Source organism: Chelonoidis abingdonii, chromosome 6 (assembly GCF_003597395.2).
Source record: "Chelonoidis abingdonii isolate Lonesome George chromosome 6, CheloAbing_2.0, whole genome shotgun sequence".
Classification (NCBI taxonomy): Eukaryota; Metazoa; Chordata; order Testudines; family Testudinidae; genus Chelonoidis; species Chelonoidis abingdonii.
The window spans coordinates 134,450,518-134,475,853 of record NC_133774.1 but is presented as its reverse complement, the minus strand read 5'-3'; the positions used below and the strand labels follow the sequence as shown (position 1 = coordinate 134,475,853).

The window sequence follows — 25,336 nt, the reverse complement described above, 5'->3', positions numbered from 1 at the left end:
CCTCATAAATCAAGTGCCCCAGCCCCTCAATCATTTTCGTTGCCCTCCGCTGGACTATCTCCAATTTGTCCACTCCTTTCTGTAGCGAGGAGACCAAAATTGGATGCAATACTCCAGGTGTAGCCTCACCAGTGCTGAATAGAGAGGAATAATCACTTCCCTCGATCTGTTGCCAGTGTTTCTACTAATGCAGCCCAATATGCCATTAGCCTTCTTGGCAACAAGGCCACACTGTTGACTCATATCCAACTTCTCATCCACTGTAATCCCCAGGTCCTTTTCTGCAGAACTGCTGCTTAGCCAGTTAGTCCCCAGCATGAGATTCTTCTGTCCTAAGTGCAGGACTCTGGACTTGTCCTTGTTGAACCTCATCAGATTTCATTTGGCCTAATTCTCTAATTTGTCTATGTCACTCTGGACCCTATTCCTACCCTCCAGTGTATCTATCTCTCCTCCCATCTTAATGTCATCTGTGAACTTGCTGAGGGTGCAGTCCATCCCATCATCCAGATTATTAATGAAGATGTTGAACAAAACCGGCCCCAGGACAGACCCCTGGGGCACTCCACTTTGAGCCATTGATCACTACACATTGAGCATGATGATCTAATTAGCTTTCTATCTACCTTATAGTCCTTTCATTCAATCCATACTTCTTTAATTTGCTGTCAAGAATACTGTGGGAGACCGTATAAAAAGCTTTAGCTAAGTGTAAGTACGTTGCTCAGGTGTTTGGATTTTTCGCATGCCTGAGAGACGTAGTTATACCTCTATAGGTCTGTGGTACAGACCAGTCCTATATTTCCAAGCAGTGTGTAGACAAGGCCTCATTTTTCAGATTATTGTGACGGTGACCTTTTTAATTGTGTGACAAATGGCTATCTGCCTGAGCCTGAAGAGAGCCTGAAACAACAGATGTGAGAGAAGTGTGAAGTGCTTCTATTTATCTAAATAGAATATTAACTATGAAGGTCAGTTACATCTTCCCTACTGCTGCACTGCAGTGTGAGTACTGCAGATAAACTTGCATCCATGGGCTTGTCTACATGAGAGGGTAACTCCAATTTAAGGGGTGATTTTAAACTAATTTAGTTAAGTGTCCACACAGTCTTCTGTGCCAGTTTATTTCAGTTTAAACAAGGATTATTTTGTCTTAATTTAAATTAAGAGCAGGGTTAAGTTAAAGAGCTTTTCTTTAACCAAAATCAGTGTGTACACAGGGGTTTGCCTTAGTTTAACTAATTTAATTACACTGGTGCAACTTTTGCAGTAGCCCAGTTAATGAACCCATATCCCTGGAGCTCAGAGATGGCAGTAGTAGCTGGTGAGTTCTAATAGCACAGTAATGAGCGTGCATAAAGCTCCATCCATTTGAAGAGCTCAGAACACTTTATGAATACTAATGAATTTAGCCTAATTAAATTCAGGTAATAAACTCAGTAGAATGAAATGTCTTATAACAAGCCCAGACGTGAATTCACATTTTGGTCAGCTTTATAACAGATTTGTAACATCCCCTTGTGGCACCTCAGAAAAGATGTTCCAGACTCTGAAAGTGGAATTGCGGCTAAGGATATGTCTACACAGTAGGGTGCAGTAAATATGGCCTAGGGTCACACCTTGAACAATGAGGAGAAAACAAATTATTGACCATCCTGTACACTGAATCAGGCAGGTGTCTTAAGGGTGGGAGAAATAGTATATGATTAGATAATTAGACTGTATCATATATGTACAGGGGCGTGAATTAAGCTTGTACAGGCAACCTTAGTTCTCGCATTTCCTAACTTTTGAGTACTTGACTTTGCAAACTTAACGTTCTTTTAATTGAGTTTTTAGTATGTAAATTATCATTAGATTTTCGTATAGCATGTACACAGGTTCCCTAACAGTAGTGTCTTACAGTCATTAAAGCATGTTGTTTGGCAGGCTGTCTACGGGGAGGAAGAGCTCAATGGTTTGAGCATTGGCCTACTCTGCTTAACCCAGGGTTATGAGCTCAATCCTTGAGGGGCCCATTTAAGGACTGGGGGCTAAAATCTGTCTGGGGATTGGCCCTGCTTTGAGCAGGGGATTAGACTAGGTGACCTCCTGAGGTCCCTTCCAACCCTGATATTCTAGTTATAGCCAGAATAGTTTAATCCTAATGGGATTTGCAGAAAAAATCCTGGTTTATTCTTAACTTTGTTCTGTTCCTTTTGTTCTTAGTGAAGCTCTGAGTTCATTGAAATCAAAACATGATAGATTGGGGTTAAGTGCAAGCTCTGCTAATCCCTACCTGCAAAGCACTTGATATTCCAGCTCCTGAGCAGAGACTCAGTTGTGTTGTATTGTGCACCAAAGTGTGGTGGCCATCTGAGATGGATGAATATAATTATGTTAAGGCCATCTCAGTTGTGACCAAATGCAGATTGCAAATTGGAACCCAGGGCTTAAATTGTGAAGGCTTTGGCTAGTGACTTGGGGTGCACAACTTGAGACACCTTAAAGGAGCTTGAGCTTTTTAAAAGTGCTGAGCATCCCCCCTCTGAAAATCAGCCCCTCTATAATCTTGTCTCAGATTGGGCACCCAAAAACAGAGGGTGTCACTTCTCATATTTTAGCCCAGGCTTCCAAAAGACAGAACCTAGTGCACTCACCCAGTCTGCTTTCTACAGAAGGTCATTCAATCATTCTTCACTATTGAACCATTGCATGTGCTGGCTCACACACTGTAATAGCCACCTTGTTTTTGGCAACCACATAATTATAAGGGCTTGTTGGCATAAAAATCCAGTTACTGGTATAAATTTCACACTAGCCCTGGGCCCATCTTATGACACACATAGGTGTATGAAGCATCATTTGTAGAGTGCGGTCAATAAATTGTATACGAGCTGTGCTTAGTCTGCATGTCAAAGCATACCGTACTTCCACATTCCAGTGTCTATAATGAATATTTGCAAGTTTTTGTAGTTTTCTGTTTCCTTCCTGCTCACATTAATTTAAGAGCTGGTATTTTCTTAAATACAGTTGTAATAAAAAAGGTGAAGTTGCTATACTGGAGGTTCATAACTGTGAGAAAGATACATAGCCCATTTGTGGCTGAGTAAGGAGTGAATAAGAGCCTTTGTATTTCTGCTGGCTAATGGAGATTCCTCTTTTCATTGCCATGTGATTCTGGAACCAAAACCTATCCCCTGTGTGCAGAATAGCTGATAAACCTAATAATTGCATGGTATGTACACAGCCCCGAACTGCTTCTCAGCAGCTGACTGGCTTGAAAAACCAAAATCACTTTTGATATATACAAACATGAGCCAGATCCTCAATTGATGTAAACTGGCATAATTTAATTGAAGTCACTTGGCCTATACTGATTTTTACCAGCTGAGCATATGGCTCCTTCTCAGCAGGTTCATAGGCTGTCCAGATGGGTTCAGAAGGGTAAAAAACCTTTATAGATGGAGTATAAGGTTTCAAGTATCAGAGGGGTAGCCGTGTTAGTCTGGATCTGTAAAAAGCAACAAAGAGTCCTATGGCACCTTAAAGAGTAACAGACGTATTGGAGCATAAGCTTTTGTCGATGAATACCCACTTCGTCAGACACATGTAATGGAAATTTCCAGAGGCAGGTATAAATATGCAGGCAAGAGTCAGTCTAGAGACAACAAGGTTAGTTCAGTCAGGGAGGATAAGGCCCTCTTGTAGCAGTTGAGGTGAGAACACCAAGGGAGGAGAAACGCTTTTGTAGTTGGCTAGCCCAGGGACAGTCTTTGTTTAATCCGATCTGATGGGTCAAATTTGCAAAATGAACTGAAGTTCACAGTTTTCTCTTTGAAGTCTGTTCCAGGTCAGCCATAAAAATGTTGGATATTATGGGGCCATGCAGTGAAAATTGTGCGTGAGGATAAAGTCACAGAGCTCAGTACAGCAGCTATTTGTACTGCTGGCATCATCAGGAGCGTGGCAATCACTGGTTGCTGAGCTCTGGACTTTATCCTCATGCACAATTATTCAAAATTTGGTGAAATATATATCCAGATCAGTGGCACCGCTATGGCACCCGCATGGCCCCACAATATCCCCAAACATTTTATGGCTGACCTGGAATCAACGCTATCCTCACGTTGTCCTCTTAAACTCTACATATGCTACATTTGATGACATCTTCATCATCTGGAACCATGGAAGGAGAACTTGAAGATTCCAACCATTGATTTCAAACAGCTCCAGCTCCCACATCAGACTCGAGCCTGGACAAATCTACAACGGGAGGGTTCCACTTCCTAGAACAACCACGGTACCAATAAGTGACAAGTCACGTTAACACCACTATACCTTGAAAACCCACTGACGCTATGCCTACCTTCATGCCTCCAGTTTTCCATCCCAGACACACACTGATATCGTCTACAGCCAAGTGCTGAGGTACCACTGATTGTCCACCCCTCAGATAGAGACCAACACTACAAGATCCTCACCAACACTCTCAAACTACATACCAGCACGAGGATAAGGAACATCACAGAGCAGACACGTACCCGAAGCCTGCCTACTGCAAGACAACCCAAGAAAGGAAACCAAACAGACTCACTGGATATAAGTTAGTAGGTTTCAGAGCAGCCAGCCCGGTTAGTCTGATCGAATAGAAAGACTTTGGACCTTAGAGACAACATTTATTTGAGATAAGTTTCGTGGGCTGCAGCCCACTTCTTTGGATGCATAGAATGGAACACACAAGAACGAAGATATTTATAACATACAGAAGAACATGAAAAGGTGAAAGTAGCCATCCAAACTGTAAGAGGCCATTCAGTTGAGATGGAGTTATACGCGTAGAAGCAAAACCTTTGAAGTGATAATCGAGATGACCCATAGAAGATGTGAGGAGAATTCAATCGGGAAATAAGATTCAATTAAGTAATACCCAACCATTTCCCAGTCCTGTTTAAACCTAATTCATTGTATCTAATGCATATGATCACGTTAGCAGTCTCCTCTTGGAGTCTGTTTTTGAAGTTTTTTGTTGCAAAATTGCCACCTTCAATCTGTCATGATGGTTAGAGACGGTTGAAGTTTCTCCACTGGTTTTGAATGTTATGTTTCCTGAATGTCCAATTTGTGTCCATTTATCTTTGCGTAGAGATTGTCCGTTGGCCAATGTATAATGGCAGAGAGCATTGCTGGCACATGAATGCATATATCACGTGGTGGATGTTGAGGTGAACGAGCTGATGAGGTGATGTAATTAGTCCTAATGATGTTTCCACTTGAAATTGATAATGTGAACAGAGTTTGGCAGGGCTTGTTGCAAGGATAGGTTCTGGGTTAGACCTTTCTGTTGTATCGGTGTGGTGGTTGCCTTGGGTGAAGTATTTGCTCCTTCAGGTTGGGAAGGCTGTCTGTAACGCGAGGACTGCCCTGTCTCCAAGATCGTGAAGTCAGGATCATCTTTCAGGTATAGATTAATAGAATCTTGATGATGCACTGGAGAAGGTTTTAGTTAGGGCCTGAAGGTGACAGTTAGTGGCTTTGTTATTTCTGTGTTGGCCTATCTGTAGTAGGTGACTTTCTGGGTATCTTCCTGGTCTGTCAATCTGTTTTCATTGAAGTGGGTATTGTAGTTTAAATGCTTGATAGAGATTTGTAGGCTGTTTATCTCTGAGGATGCGAGCAAATGTGGTTGTATTTAGATTGGTTAACAAAGGATATGTGGTTGTCCTGAATGGATAGCTGAATAGGCTATATGTAGGTAGTACAGGGTCATGTGTTTTTCAATATAGGGTGTTGTTATGTGAACTATGCTTATGCACACTAGAGTGCCTTAGGAATGAACCAGCTTGTGTGCATTGGTCTAGGCGAGGTGATGGTGGGATGGAATGTATAAATCATGGTGGAGATTCCAGGGCTTCTTTACGATGGTCAGATCATGAGAAGTCATCAATGTAGCGCAAGTAGATAGGGGGCGTTATGGGGACGAGAGCTAAGGAAGCGTTGTTCTACAGATCAGCCATAAAGATGTTGGCATACTGTGGGGCCATGTGGGCTACCCATAGCATGCTGCTGACGTGAACGTATATATTGTCCCAATAGTGAATAGTTGTGCGGTGAGGACAAAGTCACAAGTTACAGCCCAGGTTGGCTGTGGCATTATCAGGATACTGTTCCTGATGGCTTGTAGTCCATCTTTGTGTGGAATATTGGTGTAGAGCGCTTCTACATCCATAGTGGCCAGGATGGTGTTTTCTGGAAGATCACCAATGGATTGTAGTTTCCTCAGGAAGTCAGTGGTGTCTTGAAGATAGCTGGGAGTGCTGGTAGCGTAGGGCCTGAGGAGAGAGTCCAGACAATCCTGCTGTTAGGGTGCCAATGCTTGAGATGATGGGGCATCCAGGATTTCCATGTTTATGGATCTTGGGTAGCAAATAGAATAACCCTGGTCGGGGTTCTAGGCATGTGTCTGTACAGATCTGTTCCTGTGCTTTCTCAGGGAGTTTCTTGAGCAGATGGTGTAGTTTCTTTTGGTAATCATCAGTGGGATCAGAGGATAATGACCTGTAGAATGTGGAGTTAGAGAGCTGCCTAGCAGCCTCTTGTTCATATTCCAACTTAGTCATGATGATGACAGCACCTACTTTGTCGCATCATCAGTGATCTACAACCCATCCTGGACAACGATCCCTCACTTTCACAGGCCTTGGGATGCAGACCAGTCCTCACCCACAGACAACCTGCCAACCTGAAGCATATTCTCACCTGTAACTGCGCACCGCACCATAGTAACTCTAACTCAGGAACCAATCCATGCAACAAACCTCAATGCCAACTCTGCCCGCATATCTACACCAGCAACACCATCACAGGATCTATTTATACCTGCCTCTGGAAATTTTCACTACGTGCATCTGACCAAGTGGGTATTCACTCACGAAAGCTTATGCTCCAATACGTCTGTTAGTCTATCAGGTGCCACAGGACTCTTTGTCGCCTTTTACAGTATAAGGTTTGTGTGCATTGGGTAGGGTGTGGGGAGTGAGTAGAGATTTTTGTGAGTGAGCCGGGTGCTGGAAAAGGCTGGAGAGGCCCAGGACTGAACTGGGCATGGAGACTAAGTCTATACTGAATAAAAGACTTGCAACATGGCTGCAGCTGGCCTGGGTCAGCTGACTTAGGCTTGCAGGGCTCAGGCTGCGATGCGAGGCTCTGAAGCCCCTCAGGGGGGTAGGTCTCAGAGCCTATGCTCCAACCCATAGGTGCCAACTCCATGGGTGCTCCAGGACTCAAAGAAAAATTAGTAGGTGCTCATCACCCACTGGCAGCCAGCTCCCAACTCCATCTGCCTCCTGCCCGGCCAATGAGCACCCCCCTCCCTCCCAGGGCCTACCGCACACCATGATCGGCTGTTTTGCGGCTTGCAGGAGGCTCTGTGAGCAAGGGTGAGGAGTGGGGATGGGGCATGCTTGGGAGAGGAGATGGAACTGGGTGGGAAAGAGGCAGGATGGGGATGTGGGCATCGGAGAAGGGATGGGGTGGGGCGGGGCCCAGGGCAGAGCAGGAGCAGGAAGAGGCGGGGTGGAGGTGGGAGTTTGGGGGAAGGGATCAGGTGGGGGTGGGGCCTGCAGTGGAGCAGGAGGTTGAACAACAGCCCCACAGACTCGAAGGAAGCTGGCGCCTATGCTGCAGCCTGAGTCCAAATATTTACACACAATATTTAGCCCCACAGCCTGAGCCCTGCAAGCCTGAGCCAACTGAGCCAGGCTCTGAGGCTTGCAGCTGTGGGTTTTTTATTGCAGTGTAGACATACCCTAAACCACTCCTCATCACTTAAAGAGGGATGAGGGTGAAGGCTTTTTGCTAGTTGTGTCTGCACTGTGCTTGGTCTCAAGCAAGAGTGTCCAGTTTGCAGTGCTGCCAAGCCTACGTGTTAAACAGGCAAAGCAACAGGGTCAGAGCCTCCGCTGTGGAAATCAGCACAGCTCTATTGATACAGAGCTGTGCTAGTTTACACCAACAGAAGACCTGGCCCCATTGTTTTCAGCCCTTAGTCTTGTTGTTTGTTTGACCCAGGAGCGGCTCAAGGCACCAGTGCAGCAAGCATGTGAGAGCGGCAGCTCCACAGCTTCGGTGGCAATTCGGTGGTGAGTATGCCCAAGGCACAGGACCAGCAGATCACCCACAGAGCCACCGCCGAATCTGTGTGACTGGCAGACCTCCTGCAGAAATGCCACTGAAGACCGCCTGACTGCCATGCTTGGGGCAGCAAAAAACATAGAGCCGCCCCTGGTTTGACTGCTGGAAACTGAATCTCCTGTTTAAATATCATTAAGCTTGTGAGTAATTATCCAAGTTTGAAAGGAACATATTTAACCAGGAGAGCTTTCATCTGAAATATGAACCAGCTTAGTTAATTGCAGCAAGGGGGCTGCATTCCCCTCGATTGGAGCTCTGACCACAAACCAACAAACCAATAAAAGACTCTTAAAGGTGAAATTCTGCCCTTAATCTGCCTCCCAATTCTGCCATCAGTGCTGCCCTGCACAAAGGTCTATTCTGCCATCACTACATAAGGAGGACAGTAAGGGACTTAAACCAGCTCCCTCCTTTAACTTATGCATACATGGGGTCAAATTCCCACCTGGTGGGTAATTCAATTGAAAACACGAGAGTTTTGCTAGCAGAGAACTGGACAAATGGTGTTTTCCAACTTGCTAGAGGGGAAAAAAATACAAATGTCTTCCTAAACCATGGCTAAATATGGGGGGGGGGCGTGTATGAGGGGGTTCCTCATAGCCCTATTGAACTGACAGTGTAAGAAACATACTGATTGATTTCCATCTTCAAGAAGGATCTGCAATCACCTGTATCCATCACTGGGGACAGTCTGTTACTCGGGGTTCGGATAGTGCCTAGCACACGGTCCCTGAGCTTGGTTGGGCTCTAGGCACTACTTTAATAAGCATGATTCAGTAAGAGCCACTCCTGTGGCACAAAGCATTAATGAAGTGTTTAAATCAAACAGTGCAACTATGAGTTGATCAAGAGTAGGGTTATCTGATATATTGCTTCAAAATCCATCCCTCCTCATCTACATTTTCTGATGTGGGATTTTACCCATAGCAGCCATTTCTAATTTCTTAGATGTGCATACTGTCGCTCAATTTCCACTTTTAAAAAAATGCTGACGTCTGCTTACACCAGTATCACCACAACACAACAAGATGTTAGCAGCAAGACGCAGCTGAGCAGCTGGAAATCTCAACACAGCTAGAACAAAGGGGGCTGCAAGCAAAAGGATGTGAGCTGGGGAAGTGACTGTCTGTAACTCAGTAACAGTCTAGAAGAAGAGAGTGCGTCTTGAGATCTACAATTTTAGAATTATATATGAGCAACTGCATGAATGAAAAATGTACATGCAAAATTTCCACACTCACAATCATGGTCATTGAGTGCACAATGAACAAGGTAGATGCACAGTATGCCAATGCTCGTATCCAAAGATGTAGACCTACTTTTTCCCTTGCTTGCCTGTCGTAGAAACAGGCCCAGTCCTTCCCTTTGTATCTTCATCAGGCTCAATTCCTCTCAAGTTTCCCAAGATATTCAAATCTCAAACACCGTGAAAAGGACTACAAAGGCCTGGTGAAATTTCTCATTGATAGTATCAAGGGTTTGGATGGAAACAAGACGTGCTTCTGAGAACATAGTGTAACTGCTAAAAAGGGTGTTAACAGCGATTGCTCAATTTCCATTTGTTCCTATTGCCAACAATTCCATAGTTTAGAGATTTGTGGGGAAATGGTTGAGCAGGAAGTGTATCCGTGGAGAGCACTGACTGAGTCACTCTAGTTTCCAAAGGTTATTACAGTTGGTATTGAGGCCAAAAAACCAGAGGCGGGGGGGTGATAAAGATTTTAAAACTGAAAGCAAAAGGATGAGAAGAAATTCTGGTGACTTGTGTACACAGACACAGTCAATACTGGTGCGACAGCAATGGTGGGCATCTTCCCTAAATTCCTCTGTGTCAAAACAACCTGGAACCAGTTCAGCACACTGGGTTTTTTTGCTGTATAGATGTGGCCTCCTATCCATCCCTCTATAATTGGTTTGTCCAGTCCTCTTTTCTCCCAGCTTTGTGTGAGGCAGGACAACCCAGAATGCGCTGTAGACCATGCAGGTCTGTGTCCACATCTTCCAAGCACTCTGTCTCTTTTGCTGAGGCAGGATGGTATTTTCCCAGCATGCAAAGCTTTCCCAGCTAAAAGCATAGGTTAGAGCAGGGAAAAAGCTGAGGATATACACAAATGGCGGTGTTAGCAACAAAGCTGCTGCATCCCTCCCAACTGTCCCAGGCTTTGCGGGACTATCCCACTTTTGGCCCCCAAGCCTGCTGTCCTGGTTGAAAGGCAGTTTGCCCTCAGCCCCACATTTGAAAAGGCCCCCAAACTCAGTGGTGTTGTGACCTAGCACTTGTGGTTGTAGCGCCACTTGTATTTGCTCTGTTCATCCCTCTGTCTTTATCAAAGGGTGTATGGGCCAAGCCTAAGTGGCAGGGTATCCAGCATTAGCCACTTGCAATGTCAGGAGGTAGGCTACTATGTGGATGCAAACGGAACTGTGTTACTTGTAACTGCTCGTAGTGGCTGTGCCACAAACGTGACAAAATGCTGGTTAAAAGTGTTTAGTGTGGACAGGGTCTCAAAACATACCTGTAAACGGTGAGTTGTCATTGAGTGGGACTGTTTCCAGTGGGGTCCCACAGGGATCAGTTCTGGACCCTTCAGTATTTAGCATTTTTATCAGTGACTCGGAAGAAAACATAAATCATCACTGACGAAGTTTGCAGATGATACAAAAGTTGGGGGAGTGGTAAATAATGAAGAGGACAGGTCACTGATTCAGAGTGATCTGGATTGTTTGGTAAATTGGATGTAAGTAAACAGTATGCGTTTTAATATACCTAAATGTAAATGTATACATCTAGGAACAAAGAATGTAGGCCACGCTTACATGACGGGCACTCTATCCTGTGAAGCAGTGACTCCGAAAAAGATTTTTTTGATGGGGGACTGTGACAGGGCAGAGTGGCACTGCGCTGGAACTGCAGGGTTAACCCTTTCTTCCTAGCAGAGGAAACCATGCCCCTGAGGCTCTGCTGGGCATGCTCCAACTGGAGAACAGGTATAAAAGCCTGCAGAGCTACTCAGTTTGGACTGATTGCTGGAGAGGAAGGAGATATGCTGCTAGCTCCTGAAGAAGGGCAGCCTGCATAGCAGGATCCGGAAGCCAGCCAAGTTGGAACATGCCCTGACACCCAGACTCAGTACGTCACAGAAGAGAAACAGACCAGAGGACCCCTTGAAAAGGAGGACCTGCAGGTTATGGTAGGAAGTGACCCAGGGGAACTTTAGATGAAAATGGTGTTAGAGCTGCATAGAGGCTCGGTGTGTTTCGGACAGATCCCCGCTGAGCCAGTGGCAAAGGGAACTTGCCACTACCAGGGCCCTAGGTAGGGACCCAGTGGAAAGGGTGGGGCTGGGTCCCCCTATCCCTCCTAGCCACCTGCCCCAACCCTGGTCGGAGGGGTGGCCCAGCATGGGAATCATATGGACTCTGGCTGCTAGGCCACACTACCCTGTCTGAGAGGGGTGATTATATGGATGCTGGCCATTGGGCCACACTGCCCTGATGCTGAGGCGATTTCGATTGACTCTGGCCACTAGGCCATGCTACCTCACCTGCAAGGGGGGGATATATGGACTCTCACCACTGGGCCACACTGCTCAGATGCTGGGAGCGATTTATATGGACTCTGGCCATTAGGGAACACTATCCCGACTAAAGGGTGATTGTGTGGAAGGAGGCCATAAGGCTGCATCAGGCTGCCCACAAAGAGGCAAGCATGCAAACTTCAGAGTGGTGAGGTTCTGACACCCCATCCCCCCCCCTGCACCAAAGGGGCAGTGAGGTGCCAGGCCTGCCACAGGGACAATCAGCTGGACTTGAGCTCCCAGTGTGATACAATTAACCATTGGAACAAATTACCAAGGATTGTGGTAGATTTTCCATCTGACAATTTTTAAATCAAGATGGGATGTTTTTGTAAAGGATCTGCTCTAGGAATAATTTTGGGAAAGTTCTCTGGCCTGTGTTATACAGGGAATCGGATTAGATGATCATAGTGGTCCCTTCTGGCCTGGGAATCTATGAATCTAAGGTCTTGTCTGGAGCCGTGTAAATCTGCGGATAGCCACGGATTCAGATATCTGCAGACCAGTTTTGCTGATTGGATGGGGATACAAATTTTGTATCCAGGCAGGGCTTTAGCCTTGTCTACACTGGGAGATTTGTCCTGATTCCAGCCATCAAAGATGTATCTGCACTGGTGCAAACCTCTATTTTAGATTTGCCGTATGCACCATTTCAGGGTTTCCCACCGGTCCATAGACTTATGGATTCCAAGGCCAGAATGGACCATTGTGATCATCTAGTCTGAACTCCTGTGTAACACAGGCCAGAGATCATAGATCAGTAGAACTAATCAAAAAATTGTATGTTTCCTGAAAATAATTTTAATTTCTTAATGAAAAACCTGAAAACTCAAACACCAACATTTTTTAGTTTTTCTTTCCTCCATTTTCTCTTCCTTCCCTCTACCCACCATTTCTTCTTTTTCCTTTTCTCTTTTGTTTTCACTTTTTTCCACTGGGTAAAACAACTAGGGACAGGAAGAAGGGAGAGAGAAGGAACAATAAATGAGGAAAAAACAAACACTGAATTTTTTTCAGTTTCATTTTAGAAAACAAGATTTTCATGGTTTCATTAAAAAAAATCTGATTTTTTTTCAGGAAACCTATTTACCATTTTTTGGTGTTTGAAAAAAGGCTATTTTGGGCTGAAAAGGTTTTGAATGAAATTTTTGACCAGAACTACAACCATAGTTGTACCAGTGCAGTCTGAGATTTGTGGCATAACTATACTAAAGTTGCATTAATATTACCTGTGATCTGATTTCAGGTTCAGGAGACTACCAATAACTCAACCTTAGTTTGCTTATGCATGACAACTTGCAAGTGTTTGAGTCCTGTTGCAGCCACTGCTCTGAATAAACTATAATTGCATAGTAAACAACTCTTGCATCAAGTTTACCACAATGGGAGATTTATTTGTTATGCTTCCCTGAATATGTATAAACAAATCATTAACATTGGCTTTAAAGTTGTATATCAATCATTGTGTGCAATGCTGAGAAGTTAAAGTGGAAAGCAGATAAAATATAGTGGCTGATTTAAATAGGCATTAAATATCTGCCAAAAACAATGGTCAGATGATTACATGGATGGGTTGTCTGCAGTTTTGTTCAAGCAGCTTAAATGGGGGGAAAAAGTGCCTAATAGTTGGTGCGTTGGCATATAAGCTATTGGCCCCAATCTTCCAACCTCACCTCTGTACGTAAAACTCTACACCCATGTGGATGTAGCTGGAGAATCATGGCCTAAAATTGGACCATGCTGAAAAGACATATGCATATGTGGCCCCGCTCCATGAAGTTCCCCGGCTCAGCAGGGCTGCCATCCCATTGTATCCTATATAACTTCTGAATGTTGCTGGCAATGCTGATAGAACTCATCAGCCCTAAAAGTTCAATAGCACATCTTATTTTCATCCTTAAAAAAACCAAACCATACCAAGGCAGCTACATTTTGAAAAGCTCCCTACTGCTAATACTCTGAGACAGCAGAATTTTGAAGCTGTAATTTTGAAGTGACTTAGAGTGAGACTTTTAAAATTGATTAAGGAATTTGGATACCCAATTCCCATTGAATTGGGTGTTCTAATCCCAGCCTTGCTTTGCTTTGAGATGCAATGATTAGCATTGTTTATACTGCCGAGGAATTTTTGCAGCATATACATGTGACCTGCAAAGGAATAGAATTGGGGTTGAGCTCTATTTCTGTCTCCACCTTTGCTTTTTTTATGCTTTATAAGAAAGGGTGCGCATGTGTATGTGTGAGTAAATCCATATTTAATTCCAAATGCCTGAGAAACACCTGGGAGAAGCACTCCAAACCTCTTCATTTAAGAATTGAGACAGCTCATGTTCTGCATCTCTGAGACGTCTCACTTCCCCAGCAAAACCAGAGGTAACCAGACTTCACGTTCCAGATATTTTTAAGGTTTGGGGTTTTTTTAAAGGCAGAAAAAATCCTTTCAAATGGTCTTTCAATCCTTTACTATACATCGTAAAGAAGAAAATCAGAGTACAAAACTTTTTCTTTGAAGGCCATCTTTAATTACATCCACTCTCAAGAACAGCTTCCTCCATTCTGTTAGTAGAGTGAATGAATCGCCATTCATTTTTTTTCTTAACTTTTGGGATGTGAAGGTGGCAGAGACATCTCAGGGGACCACATAGTGATTTCCTCTATGCAGCAGGATATCAGAGATAAACACATTGAACCTGATTAATAATGAATTGGATTCATGGGGGAATGAAGCCTTGTTTTGCGAGGAATTTTCTATTGATTTATCATAAACGATCATTACTTAAAGTGAATCCGTATTTGTCAAGTCAGAGTGATTGAAAATAAGTTGTGGGTGACACTAGGAGGTTATAGCACAGAGGGAAAATGACAAAGGAACAAATACAATCTGGAGACTGACACACCAATTATAAGCTGACATAATTCCACTGATTTGAAGGTTTCAAACTAGAGTGAAACAGTAGTGAATCAGGACCAATGTGTGTATACTGGGAACATAGGAATTGCCAGATTGGATCAGGCCAGCAGTCCATCTAGTCCAGTATCTTGTCTCAGACAGGCAGGGGCAGCTCTAGGTATTTTGCCGCCCCAAGCACAGCAGGAGAATCCTTCTGAGGCAGCTATTAATGAAGGTCTGGATCTTCCTGATGGTTGTTTTGGTTGTCCTCCAGGTTTCAGCTCGCGAATGGCCCAGGATAGAGGACTCTGGAGATCTGTTGTTGGCGGCCCGTACCCAATTGGGATGACGGGCATGAGTGAGTGAGTGAGTGAAACGCAGCAGGAAGGCTGCCTTCGGCGGCTTGCCTGCAGGAGGTCCCCAGTCCTGCGGATTTGGCAGCAGCCTGCGGGAGGTAAGAGCATCCCCCCCCGTGGCTTGCCACCCCAGGCACGCACCTGGCGTGGTGGTGCCTGGAGCCGCCTCTGCAGACGGGGACCGGCACCAGATGCCTCAGAGGAAGGCATAAGAATCCTATTTTAATAGCACTACTGTTCTATCTTGTCTACATAGCCACCTGCCCTGGTTCTGTGTTCACTGAAGAAAATTGACTGCACAATCTCTCTCCTTTCTCTGAAATACTGAAGGATATTTCAAAATGGGTCTCTCTTTAAAAAATGAAGTTACATTTTAGGAGTCTGGCATACGGTTTGCCTTGTGTTTCTGGCACCCAGAACTAAAAATGTACTGCAGTTGCATTGTATTGGTTTGATACTGTTTTAAGAAGGGAAATGCAACCGCCCAAAACTTAAACTACTGAAGACTTTGTGGTTGACCATGGGAAGTTCTGAATCATAGTATATACATTCCATTTTTATGATCCGATTTTTTTTCTTCTACCTTCCCCCCCCCTTTTTAACTGGATAATAACTGTCAATTGTCTCTGGCCTGTGTATTTTCTGAATGACTGCTCTGGTAGGTAATAACAGAGCTGCATGCTAGCTACTGAGAATATATCATTGTACAGATTATTTCTCCTGAGAAAACTAGCCATTCCACCTACAGTGATACAGTAGTCCAGGAGACAATGAACAGGACTCCTGGAAACCTCTGATCTCTAGGCTACTGTTGTTGGACCAAGCCTTCCTTAAAAACATGTGAACTTCAATATCCACAACAGCTTAGCCTAGAATTCTAGACAGGGATCACAGATTAACACAACAATCTTAACAAGCGTTTTGCAAAAGTGCTGTATAAGGAAGGGGGCGGTTCTCCTTGTTAGTGAGAAAGATAACTTAAAAATTCAGATATTTTCCTGTTCTGTAAGCTCAGGGTCATCAATAGCGCCAATGCTGAAGATGGAACTATTCCAAGAATATGTCTTTGCATTTTATTGGCTCACAATCCAATGCACATTGAATTAAATGGGAAGTCTTTACACTGCACTGGGCCCTGGATCAGGCCTGAAATGTGGGAGTTACTGCTCATCATGATAGGGCTCTGAAATATTTAATTGGATAAATAAATAGGTGGACATGGAGCGTTTACATTTTTTGTTGTTGTTTTAGCCATGAAGAATTAAAAGGATCAAAATGTTGAAGGTACATTTGTTTTTCCTCCTTAGTGTACACTATTAAGAAAAAGCCACTTGCAAAATTTAAATAAAGGGAAATCTTGAATACAAAAAACTGGAGGTTTGGACCCCCATGAATCAAGTGGGAAGAGAATGGGGTTAAAATCACCCACAGCACTGTTTAGTGGGGCAACGTCAACTAAAAAAATCCCATTGCCCATTTAAAAAGCAAGACTCTTAGCTGCAGTAAATATCAAACTTCTATTGATTTTACCAAAGCTACTCACATTTACACTGGCTGAGGACCTGGCCTAAAGTTTTTTTGTTGGTATTATTGGGTCAAATGCAGAGGCCCTATCTCCAGCAAAACTCTCATTGACTTTGGGCTGGTCTATACTACGTTGTTAGAGCGACATTCCCTGCATTGGGTCAAATTTATAATTAGCTTGTCTACACTACAGAGCCCTTCCTGCCTATCTAAAGGGCTTTTAAAATCAACACCTGTATTCCACCTCAACGAGAGGAGTAGCACTATATTTGACCTTCCCAGGTTGAATTAGGGGTAGTGTAGACCCAGTGCAGTGTATTTCAACTTGTTTGGCCTCTGGGAAGTGTCCCAGAGTGCTCCAGTGTGTCCACTCTGGTCAGCACTTTCAACTCCACTGCACTTCAGCCAAGTAAACAAGAAAAGCCCCAGGAACTTTGGAATTTCATTTCCTGGTTGATCAATGTGGAGAGCTCGCCAGCACAGCTGACCATGGCTGCCCAGGGCCGCAAACGTGCTTCAGCGTGGAGCGAACGGGAGACACTGGCTCTGACTGCTGTGTGGGGAAAAGAGTCTGTGCACGCAGAGCTCCGAGCCAGCAGAAAAAACGCTGACATCTATGCCAAAATGGCACAGGGATGGGGGGGAAAGGCTACACCAGGGACACCCAGTAGTACCGTGTGAAAATAAAGGAGCTCAGGCAGGCGTACCAGAACACAAGGGAGGTGAATAATTGCTCTGGTGCTGAGCCACAGACATGCCACTTCTATAGGCAGCTGCATGCGATTCTAGGTGGGGACCACACCAGTACCCCAACAGTCTCCATGGATACTTTCCAGGCGGCCGCAGGCAACAATGAGGAGGACATTGCTTATGAGGAAGAGGAGGAGGAGGAGAATGCGCAGCAAGCAAGTGGAGGATACATTCTCCCTGACAGCCAGGACATTTTCCTAACTCTGGAGCCAATTCGCTCCCAGAACCCACTGGTGCGAGACTGTGATGGCTGGAAAGGCACCTCTGTTGAGTGCACACTTGTAATAACACCACAGGGGTTAAATGCAATTGTGGTTAATGTTTAATCTGAGGTAAACAATTGGGATACAGTCACAGTCCCAGTTGGCCAGTTCAGCCATGCAAAGGGTGCTCCCTGGAAAAGCCTATTTATGTGCCAAGAGTTTTCACACTAAAAAATTTACCCGGGTGTGCCCTCATACTGCCTACCCTTTCGTGTATGCTTAACATGCTGGACGGCAAACTGAAATCTGCTGCCCAGCGCTCTGCCATGTGTTGTACCTTACTGGCAGGCGCTTCTTTTAAAACACAAAATTTGGCTGAGTACCTCAGGGAATGAATTTACTATTGTGAATTGTTTCATTCATTGCAACAGTTAACCTTTAGTTTTCAACAATGTATGTTTTTCCTTGCAACTGCAACATTTTCTCTGGGTTCTTCCTCCACTCCAGCACAAAGGCTGTCCCAGATTAGAAGGCGAAAAAAGCAGACAAGGAAAGACATGTTTTGTGATTTGATGCGTTCCTCTGAGGCTGACAGGGCCCAGCTCCATGCATGGACGCTCACACTCTCAGAGAGCATGTGCATCAACCAAGAGGGCAGGAAAGCAAGCAGGGAACAAAAGCATAACATGCAAGAGGAGATATTGCATCTTATGGGGGAGCAAACAGACATGTTGAGGCATCTGGCTGAGATGCAGGAAAGGCAGCTAGACCTTAGAGTCCCACTGCACCCAGTGATGAACCAGCTGCCCTCCTCACCAAGTTCCATATCCTCCTCTCCCAGACGTCCTAGAATGCAGGGTGAGAAGGGAGGGGGAGTTTCCATTATCCCTTGAACTCAACTCCAGGGGATGGTTCATGGAGCAGAAAGCTCTCATTCCCACAGCTTTGATTGCTAGACAGTGCAATTGTAATAAGCTATGTGTCCTTGCCCTTCCCTCTCTGTGTTATCAGGCCCTTACTTGGTTGCTAATGCTATTCATTGCTGTCTCTGTTCAGTGTTCGTTAGCATAATAAAAATGTGTGAATTGAGTACAAGAGGCTCTTTATTCACTGTGAACACTGTGGCTGGTGAGGGTTTAGTTTACAGGGCAGTACATGTGAAAAAGGGGGCAGGTTGGTAAGGAACAACACACAGAACTGTCACATCAGTGTTGGATCATTCATGAAACTGGTTTTCAAAGCCTCTTGGAGACACAGTGCACCTCAATGTGTTCTTCTAATTGCCCTGGTGTCTGACTGCTCACAGCTGGCAGCCAGGTGATCTGCCTCAACCCCCCACCCTGTCAGAACCTTTTCCTCCTTACTTTCACAGATATTATGTAGAACACAGCAAGCAGCAATCATACAAATATTGCTTTCGCTGAGGTCTAACCTAGTGAGTAAACTGCGCCAGCGCCCCTTTAGACATCCAAAGGCATATTCTACCACCTCTTGGCACTTGCTCAGCCTACTGTTGAACTGCTCCTTACTGCTGTCCAGGCTGCCTGTGTACAGCTTCATGAGCCATGGGAGCAGGGGGTAGGCTGGGTCTCAAGGATACTTATAGGCATTTCAACATCACCAATGGAACTTTCTTCTCAGACCAGAAAATTACCTTCTTGCAGCTTTCTGAAGAGACCGGAGTTCCTAAAGATGCATGCGTCATGTACCTTTCCCGACCATCCCATGTTGATGTCGGTGAAAGAGCCCCTGTGATCCACTAGTGCTTGCAACACCATTGAGAATTACCCCTTCCAGTTTATATCCTCTTTGACACAGTGGTTTGGTGCCAAGATAGGGATGTGCGTTTTGTCTATCACCCCACTGCAGTTAGGGAACCCCATTGCAGCAAAGCCAGCCACTATGTCTTGCACATTTCCCAGAGTCACTGCCCTTCTCAGCAGAAGTGAATTGATTGCCCTGGCTACTTGGATCACAGCAGCCCCCATGGTAGATTTACTCACTCCAAACTGATTCCCAACTGACCCGTAGCAATCTGGCGTTTCAAGCTTCCACAGGGCTATCGCCACTCACTTCTCAACTGTCAGAGCAGGTCTTAGTTTGGTATTTTTCATTCAGGGCTGGGGAAAGCAATTCACAAAGTTCCACGAAAGTGGCCTTATTCATTTGAAAGTTATGCAGCTGCTGCTCCTCATCCCATACCTGCAGCATGATGCGGTCCCACCAGTCTGTGCTTGTTTCCCTGGCTTCTGAGCCAGGGAAACAAGTCTGGCTGCCACTGCCAATATGGGCAAATTGGTCCATTCCATGGCTTCCAGTACAGCTGTTTGTGTGGCATCATATTCTTCCCCACAGGGCCTCCTGGCTGGGCTCTGCAAATACCACATGATGCGTGAGGTGTTTGTGATGCTCACAACAGCATACATCTGATCAGGGTCCATGCTTGCTGTGCTATGGCATCTGTTCGTGTAACCCAGGGTTAGGTGCAAAAATGATTGTTTGCTGTTGCTTTCAGGGAGGGAGGACCCAAGTGCATCATGGGAGGCTGACAATATGTATGCAAAACACCTCATGAAAATGTTTTTTTTCCCCATCAGGCACTGAGAGCGTAACCCAGAATTCTAATCAGGAGCAGGGACTGTGAGATAGCTGACCACAGTGCATCGCTCTGTGAGTTGATGCTACCCGTGGAAGTGGGGATGCACTCTGCCGATGAATGTACACCAGGCCAGAGCTCTTGACCCAGTTGACTCGGGTGGAGGATGCTGCCAAGTAAATGGTCTGGCAAGCCTCCACCTGCACCAAATCACCCGGGTCCTGGACCACGAGAAGCACATCATCAGCATACACCGACAGGACCAGCTGCAGCTCCAGCTCTCAGACCACCAACCCCATCATCCTCCGGTGGAGGAGACAGAGGAAGGGCTCGATCACCAGAGCGTACAGCTGACCCGAGAGGGGGCACCCCTGCCATACTCCTTGCCCGAAGCTGACCAGCTCGGTCAGGGTCCAATTGAGCCTGACCAGACACTCTGTGGAAGCGTACAGCACCTGGAGAAAACCCACAAACCGGGGTCCAAAGCCGAACGCTCGCAGAGTGCTCAGGAGATACCCGTGGTCCACCCTGTCGAACGCCTTCTCCTGATCCAGGGACAGGAGGGTGAACAACAGACCATCCCTACACCCAAGCTCCATGAGGTCCTGGACCAGATACAGGTTATCGAAGATTGTGCGGCCTGGGATGATGTAGGTCTGGTCTGGGTGGACCATGTCTGCCAGCACGGACCTTAGCTGCAGCGAGATGGCCTTCATTACGACTTTCTAGTCCATGCTGAGGAGCGAGACGGGACTCCAATTCCATAAGTCACAGAGGTCCCCTTTCTTCGGCAATAAGGCGAGCACGGCTCGCCTGCATGAAAGAGGGAGGACCCCGCTCTGCAAAGACTCGGCCCAGATGGTGACTAGGTCTGGGCCAAGGACATCACAGAACACGCGGTACAACTCCATGGTCAGTCTGTCCGTGCCCGAAGATTTATTGGCGACCACCCCTCCCCGCTAGGCTGCAGGCAGGGGAGGAGGGTGCCAGAAGGGGAGGGCTAAGTGGGCGTGGGGAGCTATCAAGGACCCAGGGGCAGGAGGGTGTCAGGTCACCGACTCAGAGGGGAGTTCCAGCTCTTCTAACTGCACTAGGGGGGATAATGGCATAGGGGAGTGCAGTGAACAAGGGCAAACTCAAATGGGGGAAGGGCACAAGCGCATGGGAGGGGGCGTGGGTGCACGAGGGGAGGGGCCAATCAGGGCTGGGGGATCACAGGGTGGGGTGAGGGGGAAAAGGTTGAGCTGGGAATGGGGTGGAGGGACCACAGGGTTAGCTGCAGGGCTGGGGCAGGACAATCAGGGCCGCAGAGGGAAATGGGTGGGGCAGACAAATGTGGCAAAGGAAAGGGGGTCAGTCTAGGGTGCGGGGGGGGGTGCACCCGCAGGCACTTGTGCAAAAAGTCAATTTTAGCTGGCTGCTGCTGCAGGCCCAAACGATAGAAATGGGCGTGGCAAGCCAGGTGGCAGCTCAGTCCCAGAAGCAGGAGGTCGAGGTAGATAGAAAACAGCCAGCGGGGGTGGTGGAGGGGCAACAGTGGGGGGGGGGCCAAAGGGGGACACGAATGGATTGGGGGCAGGCTCCACGCCGCTCCCCCGGTGTCCACACAAACACAGTCCAGACCCCCACCACAAGAGCACAGTTCAAAAAATACTCAGTCCTGAAGTGCCCCCTCCACGGTGGTCTTCAGAGTCTCTACATGGTCCTCCAGCAGCAGGCGATCCTCTCCTTCCCCTCCCCCTACCCCTCCTCCTTGGGGCTCCAGTAGCTCCCCAGTAGCAAACACAGCAGCTCCAGGTGGTGGTCTGGTGGCCAGGCAGGAGGGACCCTGCTCAGAAGATGGTGGTGGTGGCGTTCTCAGTAACAAGGGCTGGAGCTGGGGCCCCTCACTCCCCTCCTCTGGGGAGCTGGCCAGCAGCACCCCCCCAAGGGGCTGTAGGTGGAGTAACAGCAGCAACCAAGGAGATAGAAGAGAAAGGGGGTTGGTGGTGATGTCTAGCCCAGCCAGGGGAGCAGCTGGAGCAGTAATAGCAGCAGCAACAGCGAGGGCCTAGTGCCCAGCAGGAACAGCCCTCTCCCTCCTTCCCCCTACAGCAGAGGAATCGAAGGGAGATACAGTACTTACCACTGAAGAAGAAGGTGTCTGTTCCCTGAGTGACCAGAGCAGGGGCTGCTCCAGGCTAATGAGAATACATGACTCCAATTAACCTACTAAGACTCAGGTGAGGCCGGTGAGCACCTGACTCTAATTAAGGCCCCTCTGATGCTCTAAAAGGGCTCACTCCAGTCAGGCTAGAGGAGCAGAAGTGTGTGTAAGGAACTGGGAGCAAGAGGTGTGCAAGAAGCTGAGAGTGAGTAGGCATACTGCTGGAGGACTGAGAAGTACAAGCATTATCAAACGTCAGGAGGAAGGTCCTGTGGTGAGGATAAAGAAGGTGTTGGGAGGAGGTAGCCCAGGAAGTTGTAGCTGTTGTGGGGGCACTCTAGACAGCTGTATCCACAGGGCCCTGGGCTGGAACCGGGAGTAGAGGGTGGGCCTGGGTTCCCCTCAAACCTCCCAACTCCTGATCCAACCCAGGAGGAATTGACCTGGATTGTGGCTTCTACCAGAGGGGAAGGTCTCTGAGGTGAGCAAATCTGCCAATAAGCGCAGGACCCACCAAGGTAGAGGAGGAACTTTGTCCCAACACCTTTAACATCATTATAATACAATAGATGTATGTTTTGTGTATATTTGAATTTGGAGAACTTGAAGAGGAAAAGAGAGCGTCTGATTAAATATTTAGATATTCTAAATTTAGTAAAGACTGGTAACCGTGTTAGTCTGGATTAACAAAAACAATGAGCATTTGTGGCACTTTAGAGACTAACAAATTTATTTGGGCATAAGCTTTTGTGGGCTACAACCCACTTCATCAGATGCATGGAGTGGAAAAATACTTTTTAACTGGCACCTCTACATGTAACTGTGAAGCAGATTGGCAGGTACTCGGTGTAGTTCTATTGAGTTGAATGGATTTGCACTAGCTGAGAAGCTGGCACGCTCTCTCTCGCACTCTCTCTATTGCTTTTGAAACTTCATTAGAGTTGTTTATTAAACAATACATATTGAATTCCTTTGTTTTGCTTTTTAAAATATACCATGGTAGATATTTGTGACTGGGGGAGTACAGAAAGGATACAGAATAGCTATGTCTTATGGTGAGGATAGTAGCTGTCATGTGGAGAATTCAGAAGCCTCACAAATGATTAATTATGACAGCCCTTAGATCATTATGTACCCAAATCCTATGGATAATGTAGCACTTCACACCTTTCTTGGGGCAGATGGCATTGTGCAAGTTACAAGGCCTTAAGCTCCAGATAATAGTTCTCCTATGGCTCTCCAAATGGTAACCTGCCTTTGAAAGGCTGCTGGTCTGTATATTACTTGTCTCAACCATCTAGAAATAGAGGAACAAAAAGAAACAGAGTAGCAGATTGCAGAAAATATCTTGCTGTAACGATTTGCATTGTTGTGGAATAACAGCTGCACTTACATGACTAACACTTGCATGAGGAAAGGTAAATTGAGGATGGGATGTTGAAATCTTGTTTTTCTAAAGAGGACATTTTAACATAGGAAAATTCTTTTTGTTTAAAATTAGAAAGATCTGTCCAGGAAACTGCACTGGAGACATTTCTGATTGGTGTCAGATAACAAATCTAGTTTGAGAAGTTCAAAAAAAAACCAAAAAACCCAGGGCAGATGCTTGATATACTAATTAACTTCTAGTTTGTACAAGAAAATGCAATAGCGAGGGAGGAGGAAGCTTGGAACAAAGATTGTGTTGCAACACTGTCAAGTAATAAAGTTATCAAACTTTGTTAGGAAGCAATTTCCTGAAGAGAAGTTTTACTAAACTGTTTACACTTCTTTCTTGCTTCCTGACCTGAGCCCAAACGAGGTCATGCAGAATGAAATAGCATTCAGAATTACAGATGTATCCCCATAATGCATTACTGCCAGCAACCCAAAGACAGTAAAAGGCATGGTAAGCTTTTATTTCCTTTGCTCTTGTAATACACAACCTTTTGGTTAAGTGGCTTAAATCTTCTCACTTTATATTGGAGGATCTCTTGGTATGGATGACAAAGTGGCACAAATTTCTCGTGTGAGAGAGAGACTGTATAGCTCGCCAGTCTCACCTAAATTTACTGGGCCAATAGATCTACTAGACCCAGCAACAGCTTGCACAGCAATGTCTCAGGCCCCTACGTGGGAAATGCAACCAAAGAGGTACAAGAGAGAAAAATGAGGTTAATGAAAATCAATGAGAGGGATCTGAAAGAGAGCAAATGGCCAAACAAACATTAATATGTGAAAGTCTCATAGGAAGATACCAAATGCCTAATCCAAAGCCCACTGAAGTCAATAGAAACACTCAAGGCCTGATCAAAGCTAATCTGGAATCAGTGAGAGTCTAACATTGATCTACCGCATAGGTTTTGGGAACATGCTTGGCGAGTGCCCACATGGGTTTCCCCTTATTTACGCTTATTTTTCCATGCAGCAAGTGCCCACCTCCTTTCCCACATATATTTCCTCCTGTTCCCCTCTATTAAATGAGCTTTCTTCCATGACTCTCAGAAGATTCAATTTTCTCATCCTCCTAACTACCACAACAAAAGCATCCTGAGCAACTACAGCCTCAAGCGCCCTACCCATCTCCCACCCTTAGCCCTGTCTCTCCTCTCATTCGTGTTGTCAGTTTCTTCCTGCTTCTGGCCAGTGCATCCTGCTGCCACATGCTGGTCCAGGCCTGCAGGTGATAGGCTGAGGGAGAATTGTTGAGCTCTTGGAAGAGGAAGGTGGAATGGCTCATAACTGACTCCTCCTGTGAGTTCTGACCTGCTCCACCTCCAGTACTGAAAAAGGTACTAGGGTTAACTTCAGATCTGCTATGGGTTTAGTACTTGGTCCAGATTTTGATCTGTTTCACTGATAGAAATTCAAAGCATTGATATGAATGGGGTTACTCCTCAATTGCAGTGATGGGACTGATATTAGAACATGACCAGAGAATCAAACTCTATCCAGAGGTGGATCCATTCAATCCCATTGATTTAATTTAATCCTTGAGATTACATAGTTTAGCATAATTCTATTTAATTATACCTTTGTGTTGAATTCACTGTGTGAGCCTATACACTGCATATGTGAATATGAACATTTATTTGGTATGTCTGAGGCTCACATGGCTAATTTTATTTTAAAGTGTAATCAC

General features: G+C 45.8%; 1 pseudogene; it reads left to right on the top strand.

Annotated features, from left to right (window-relative positions):
* Positions 1-17,009: 17,009 nt before the first annotated feature.
* Positions 17,010-17,596, top strand: LOC142047036 (myb/SANT-like DNA-binding domain-containing protein 7; annotated as a pseudogene).
* Positions 17,597-25,336: the final 7,740 nt, after the last annotated feature.